Raw genomic sequence first — 8,100 nt, 5'->3', positions numbered from 1 at the left:
TGTTTCAATGGCCGAAGAAATTGCTTTGGCAATTGGACTCCCTGGCATTTCAGTTCCTCTCCTCCCCAAACCCCAATCTGCTTAGGCTCACCCTCAAAAACCTTCTGCTGATGGTGAAGAGGGACCTGGCAACCCTAAGTGGAGCGCTTAGGACGTTTAGGACTGTGTGGCTGTGAAGGGTGGATTTATTGTCCCCCTCACATAATATCAGAACACGGTCTCATCCGCTAAAGCAGGACACGGAGAGATTACCAACAGATAAAAGGAGATATATCTTCACACGACGCACAGTTGAACTGCGGAAGTCACTTATGTGACACATCTCCTGTTTGTGTGTGTCTCTCCCAAACACTCCTAAATGGGGATGTAATAACGCTTAAGTCATGGCACTAAAGGGGTCTACTTTTTTGTCTTCCAGGGTTGGAAGTTATCCTCGTTGTCAATTACCCAAAACAAAATGCCTATTACCGGCCGTGGCAAATCACCTGGGACACCTATGAAGCTGAGCACTAATGGTACCCCCAGTGAGGTCATGGGAAATTTAGCAGCAGTCTATGCTGGAATGAAACGTGTCGACTATGTGCACAGTAGAGAAAGCTTAAAATCAGCACTGCTGTTAAATATATCCCTTTTGAGTTTTTGCCGTCCCAACACCCCAGCCTTGGATCTTTTTACAGCCTCAGTCATGTCACAAAAAGTTGAGGTAAACAGTTAAATGGTACAATGCTGCCTTCTTCCTTTGAGCAAGGACGTGGTACAGCCAATGACCTCTGCCCAAGGTACCACTGTGTGTCTACCGTGGTGGGCACATTGGCTAAATGGCAATGTTTCTATTAATAAGGCGGTTGAGGGAAAATCTCCTGCCATTATAACTGTGCTTCAGGTGACTTGGAACAGTTCCCGGGCTCTACTCCATTAATAGACGGAATTACACATTTCTAACTCGCCCTAGAGACCAGTGGTGCTGGAGCAGAGCTTCAATCATGCAACTTGGAATTATGGAACCATTCCAAGAATTTTTTGTCACATGACAATACAGTGCCAACTGTGTAAGTGGCGACCTGTACGATTGTAGACGGAACATCTCATTTGCATCTCAGCTGACATGGCAATGCTCAACAGACCACCCGGGGACAACAGCGACGCCTGGGAGGCGTGACAAAGTAATTTCTCCCAGCTGAACAGTAGTACTAATAGCAGCTGTCCAGCTGGAAACCCTGTGTCCTTTGGAAGCTGCCAAAGCCCGGTGGTTACGTGACCAGCAAGCATCAATATATTGGCACCTAATAAATGTGCAAAACATATTTCCATGTCAGATTTTTGATGGACCACTGCTACAGTTGCCACACTCCAGTTACTACTGATTTCCAGCCAATAGAGATCAGTTCTCACTTTTGATTCAATCTTTAGACGCACATATCCCCCATCAAAATCCTCACAAGTAAACAATAAGGCCCCATGAAGGTTTAGGAGAATTCAAATGGGGGAAATGTTCATCAATGGAGAATTAAAGAAGATAGACTCCGATTGCGAAGGCAGCAGTTGGTTCTCCAGGAGAACTAATTTAACCCAGCTTTACAGTAGTACTAATAGCAGCTATCCAGCTGGAAAACCTGAAGGTTCGCAAGCCTATGAACAGGAGATGTTGGTGATTGAAGCTTGGACCTTCTGCATTGCAAGCTGATGCTGTGCCACTGAGCCCTGGTCAGAGTTTCCAGTTTCTGCTTTGCTACCGCCTGGTGGTATTGTGGGTGGAACCTGAGGAAGCCAGAACAAATCTTTCTTAGCAAAGGGAGGCCAATGTTGGTTTTCATGAATGTTTTTCGCCTCTGTGAATACTGAACTACAGATACGATCTGCGTAGCATCCTAAGAAAGGGCTCATCTACAATAGTCAAGTACACTCATCCAAAACTGATTTGGGATATTCCACTGCTTTCTTAAAAACATATGAGTTGGTTTGATTTTTTGGCTGCACTTACATTCATGGCTTCACGCACAAACTCACAGTAAAAGCCAGACAGCAAAACAAGGTTGGGCATCCAAACCTTTGTAAACTGCCTAACGCACAACCCGGCGTGGCAGGTGATTAGCGAATGACAGGTGACAGGTGATTAGCATATGAACAGCAGAAAAAAGGGAGCCACATTCAAATTATATTACATTACATTCAGGCACCTTAATCAGGGAAGTCTATATTGGAGAATGATTTTCATGACTCAACATAAGCAGTTCAAGGTGGGGGACATACTGCATGTTATGAGTTAGTGCAAAACGTTTGATAGCATTACAAAAACACACTGTTACTGTGAATTGGGGGATTACAACACATCTTGTATTGGTGGTGGAGGATTCCTCGGTGAAGATTTTAATGCTGTGGGCAGTTTGTGCTCATGGGGAAAAATCCGGCATTGCAACCATTAGGAGCAAAAACAATACAACATAGAGACACAATGCAGCCCCTGCTTGAACAATCCAAGGCCCCTCATATCCACCTTTCGGCTTCCACAGCAAACAAGAAGGTACCTCTAGGAAGCAACATATCAGACGAGTGCATCAGCACCGTCCAGCCTGTGTCCCACCACTTCACAAGCAATGGGCATTGTCCTCTGACACGAGACAGTGTAGGCACCACTGCTCCTTTCTTCTCCAATCTGACAACCGAGATCTCATAACGTATTACTGGCTCTGAACCTTCAGAGACTTTCTTTACTCCCCCCACCCCATTTTGTAAAAGAGGCGATATATTCCACTCATCTTGTCTCTGCTTCCTTTCTCCCAAAGGTGGACCCACAGCAGTTTATATCACACACACCCCCCGCCTTCCATTTTATCCTCACAACAACCACAGTCCTGAGAAGGAGGTTAGGGTGAGAGTGTGTGACTGGCCCAATGCCAACAAGCAAGCTTCCATGGTGGGGTTAGGATTGGAACCCGGGCCTCATAGATTCTAAGACCCTTGAACCACTATACCACACAGGCTCTGATAGGTGAGGGAAGTTAACCCCTCTTTGTTTTGTAAAGGAGGGGATATTTCCCACCATCCCGGTCTGTGCTGCTTCCCACCTTCCTGGCTTCTCATGGTTAAACTTTTGATTCCATTGCAAAGAGCAGCAGAGTTTCTGGACGTAATCTGGGCCAGGATCTTCTGATTCCTTTCATTTTGGGCTCTACAAGTCCCATAAAAATCCAGAAGCTGGTGACCAGTTCTGAGGCCCCCAGCTTTATTTTCTGATGGACCCCGATGCAGAGGGGTTTGAAGGGCAGGACTGAGGAGTTTCTGTGGGGTCTGAGAGCAGAAGGGAAGTTAATGGAGGGGTCAAAGGAGAAACGTCCCTTGTTCAGAATGAAGAGAGAGGTGGGGGATTTTGGCAGTGGAGAGCTGGATAGGAGGGAGGTGGCTTGAGGGGAACATTGAAAGACCAGAGCGAGAGCAGAGAAGGTTGCAAGGAGAGAGGTGACCACAGCAGGACCCACACTTTGGGGGAAGGGGAAATGCCGGGGGGGGGGGGTTGTAATGTTGTAAAGGAAGGAGCCTGGGAAGAAGTTGGAGATGGGCAGCAAAGGAGAGAGAAGAGGCAAAGACGAAGCCAAGGCCTCCTCCTCCTTCAACACGGACAGGTGAGGATGTTGTCATTGAATGTGGAGGGGGTGGAATGAGGGCTCTGGGCTGGCACCCATATGGGCAGGACTCTTCAATATTCTGGCTTTTATTTTTGTCTACATTTATATTGAATTCCTGCTCATGTGCAATTTCCTTGCCTTGATGCTCTGGGGAGGCCTTTCATCCACCCACTAACTAAGGCCTTTTAAAAAAGTTGGTCCCAGATCAACATAGTTTTTTAAAAATAAAATATTTATATCCCCGGCCTATTGCAACCATGTACTTGTTCCCAGATTTATTTTTTAAAAGCAACTCTCTAGCCCTTTTTGTTTCAGTTATAAAGAGCAATGTGCAGCCAGTCCCATTCCCCTTATAATTATGCAATGAAAACAGCTAGAGAGAGTTAAAAAAAACAAAAAAACAGGAAAGATCTGTGAACTAGCCATTGTCACCATAGGTCATTCTAATGGAGAGTCATTTTTTAAAATTATGGCTAGGCATCTCAAATGCTGGCAGTGGCCTGGTCTTCTTTGGGCCATAACTTCAATGATTTCCCTGACTTCATTTTTTAAAAGTAGTCCTTCTCATGCCAGAGTTATAAGGCTCAATATGCAGCCAATACTGTTCCTCTTATAACTCCACAATGAAAAGAGCAAGAGTGAGTTTTAAAAATCTGTGAACTAGTCATTGCCACAATAGGTCATTGTAATGGTGTGTCAACAATTTTTTTAAAAAAGTATAGCTAGATAGGTCAAAAGCTGGAATTGACCTGGTCCTCTCTGGACCTTTGAGAGGTCACTCCCTTATGTTAAGAAACAAACCAAACAAACTCACAGGAGACATTTTTGCCTGTCACAAGGGCATGGTTCAGTCTAATTGGGGTTTTCAGAACAATTATTTCTTTTCCATTGCTAATGAAATAATTATTTCTGTTGTGTTCCAAAGCTATAGCAATAAAAGAATATTACTGTAATATTCATGTCCTTATAACCTACTATAAACAAGCAATTGTAATAAACAGAATGACTGCAAGTGCAAACATATAAATGTCTTTCTCAGAAAAGGTGTTTTTAAAAAATTCCGTCCTGGTGGGACCCAGGTTCTTTGATAAGAGCCATTGGAGGGACCAAAGGTAGGAAAAGTTGAGACTCAGTGATTTACAGGAAAGTATTCAGAGACAGGTAACAGCGTTACCTGCAGGCTGTCCAGGAAAAGCTCTTCCACTACTGAATGAATAAACTTCAACTTATTGCTGAGTAACCAATACAGGACAGCAACAGTAGATATTTATGATTATTTTCTATTATCTACCTTTCTCACTGAGACTCGAGAAGGATTACACAGTGTAAAATTTAAATCAATGAAACAATCAATGAAACAAGCAATGTAATCCTAGGACGGCAGCATAAATATTAAACATTACGTGTTAAATAACGCAGGAAATGGTATTAGGTCAAGTAGGCCTATTCACCCACCTCCCTGTTCAGCATGAGTGGGTCCCTGCTTTGCAGAGCTCCTCCTCCTCCTCTTCCTCCTCCTCCTCCAAGAAGCTTTGATACCTGCCTGAACACATGAACACATGAAGCTGCCTTCTACTGAATCAGACCCTTGGTCCATCCAAGTCAGTATTGTCTACTCAGACCAGCAGCGGCTCTCCAGGGTCTCAGGCAGAGAAAGGTCTTTCACATCACCTACCAGCCTAGTCCCTTTAACTGGAGACATTGGGGACTGAACCTGGGACCTTCTGCATGCCACGTAGATGCTTTACCACTGAGCCACGGCCCCTCCCCATTTTGGGAATCACAGTTCCCTTCTTCAGGTGCTACTGGACTCTTGCTGTTTTCTACTGCTACGGACAGACTAATCGTGACCTACTGAGGCAGAGAATGCCACATTTATTTCTCTGGTTGCTCTCCCGTCAACGGGCTGGGGCAAACCTAAACCAAGCTTCCCCAGCAGGCCGCAGGCTTAGCAAACCCTTCCCAGCCAGTCCCAGCCCACTTCTGACCAACAGCGGGAGCATCGTATTCGTCCCCCAGCAGGATTTCAGGGGCCGACTAGGCCAAGGAGCCGCAGCTGGTGGTGAGCATGGTGCCCGGCTGGAAGCAGTTGCTGAAGCCAAAATCCGTCAGCTTGACCACCCCCTGCTCTTGGAAGGACACCACGTTCTCAGGCTTGAGGTCGCGGTGCACCACGTGGAGGCGGTGGCAGTAGGAGATGGCGTGGATGATTTGGGTGAAGTAGTGCTTGGCCCGCTCTTTGCCGAGGCCGCCCTCGTGCTGCATGATGTGGTCGAACATGTCTCCACAGTCGGCCAGCTCCAGGATGAGGTAGAGCTTGGAGTGGGTGTCGATGACCTCGTAGAGGAGCACCACGTTGGGATGCTGGACCAGCTTCATGCAGTGCACCTCCTGCAGGAGCTGTGCAGCCGCCCCGCCGTCCAGCTGGCTCTTGTCAATAACCTTGACCGCCACCCGCTTGCCCGTGAAGCAGCGCCGCGCCAGCTTCATTACCGCGAAGTGGCCCTTGCCCAGGGTGCGTTCCAGATTGTAGAGCCCGGCGATCTTCCCCTCCGAGAAGTCCCGTGTCCCAGCCATCTCCGTGACGTGTGCTGCGCCTCACAGAGGCCTAGTCATTGAGGAAGCCGGGGCCGGCTGGGCACGCTCCCACCTCGCCTCTGCGGTGCCGGGGACCAAGCGCTCCGCTCCACACCGGGCTGACGTCAATGAGCTTCTTAAGGGGGGCACGGCATGGCGCAGGGAAGGGAAGGGAGCGAGAGAAGGGCCGCCTCCCCTCCCCTCTCCTCCAGACCCTACTCTGGAGGTTAAATCTTAGGTGTTGTGTGTGTGTGTGTGTGTGCGCGTGTTTTAAGTGCTATAAAGTCACTTCCACTTCATTGCAACCCTATGCATTAACATCCTCCAAAATGTCCTAGCCTTAACAGTCTTTCAAACTGAGGGCCATCTCATGTTGGGCCTTCCTCTTTTCCTGCTGCCATCAACTTTTCCTAGCGTTATTGTTTTTTCCAGTGACTCTTCTCATAATGTGAACAACGAAAGATAGCTTAGTAATTTTCATTTATAGGGAGAGTTCAGACTTGATTTGATGTAGAACTCATTTTTTAATCTTTCTGGTGGTCCATGGTATCAGTAAAACTCTCCTCCAACAACACATTTCAAATGAATCTACTTTCTTCCTGTCAGCTTTCTTCATTGTCCAACTTTCACACCCATTCATAGTAATAGAGAACACTGTGGCATGATTTAACTTAATCTTGGTCGCGACTCGTCAGTGACACATCCTTACAATTAAGAATCTTTTCTAGCTCCTTCATGGCTGCCCTTCCCAGCCTCAATCTCCTTCTGATTTCTTGGGTGTAGTCTCCCTTTTGGTTGATGGTGGAGGCAAGAAATAGAAAGTCTTGAACAATGTCAATTTCCTCATTGTCAACCTTAAAATTGAGTAACTCCCCAGGAGTCATTATTTTTGTCCTCTTGATGTTCAGCTGTAGTCCTGCTTTGCACTTTCTGCTATGACCTTCAGCAGTAGTCGTTTGGAGTCTTTTCTATTCTCTGCAGGTAATGTGGTGTCATCTGTGTATCTCAAATTGTTAATGTTTCTTCCACCAATTATCTTTCCACCTTCTTCTAAATCGAATCTAGTTTTCCTTATGATATGTTCTGCATACAGATTGAAGAGATAGGGAGATTTAAAATATCCTTATCTAACCTCTTTGCCGATTGGAAACCTTTCTGTTTCTCCGTATTCTGTCTTAACAGTAGCCTCTTGTCCAGAATACAGATTGCGCATCAAAACAATCAGATGCTGTAGCACACCCAGCTCTTTTAAAACCACCCATAACCTTTCATGATCCACGGTCAAAAGCTTTGCGGTAAACTATGAAACACAAACTGATTTTCTTCTGAAATTCTCTTTATGCTCCAGCAACTACATAGATTTGCAATATGATCTCTAGTGCCTCTTCCTTTTCAGAATCTAGCTTGAACATCTGGCCTTTCTCATTCTATATATGGTAACAGTCTTTGTTGAAACACATTAAGGATCCCTTTGCTCACGTAAGAAATTAATGCGATGGTCTGATAGTTGCTGCAGTCTTTGGAACATAAGTTGACACTTTCCAGTCTGTGGGCCACTGTTTTGTTTTCCATATTTGTTGTTCCATATTCTTGTCAAAATTTGGATGGACTCTGTTTCTGTGGCTTGGAATAGCTCTATTGGCTGTGTACATACAACTAAAAGTCTGGGCTATACCACAGGCCTTCTCTCTCTCTCTCTCTCTCTCCCCCAACAGAAAACTAGCACTTCAAGGAGAAATGTTATATTCTCGCCCTTCTTTGCTGTGCCGCTTTTCTGTTTCCCTGGAATTTTCTTTAATATGGGGGAGCGTCTGGAGTGATGCAGTCCGTTCTGCCCTCTCTTTCAGATCAGGACTCTGCCTCCAGACTTCAGTTTGCTGGGAACATGGGTGTATCGCTG

At 45.9% G+C, this 8,100-nt stretch overlaps 1 pseudogene; it reads right to left on the bottom strand.

Moving 5' to 3' along the window:
- Nucleotides 1-4,597: 4,597 nt before the first annotated feature.
- LOC130494033 (SNF-related serine/threonine-protein kinase-like) lies at nt 4,598-6,265 on the bottom strand (annotated as a pseudogene).
- Between the last annotated feature and the right edge of the window lie 1,835 nt (nt 6,266-8,100).

The sequence above is a fragment of the Euleptes europaea genome, chromosome 1, assembly GCF_029931775.1.
Source record: "Euleptes europaea isolate rEulEur1 chromosome 1, rEulEur1.hap1, whole genome shotgun sequence".
Taxonomy (NCBI): Eukaryota; Metazoa; Chordata; class Lepidosauria; order Squamata; family Sphaerodactylidae; genus Euleptes; species Euleptes europaea.
The sequence above is the reverse complement of the archived record's forward strand: the minus strand, read 5'-3'. Positions and strand labels throughout refer to the sequence as shown.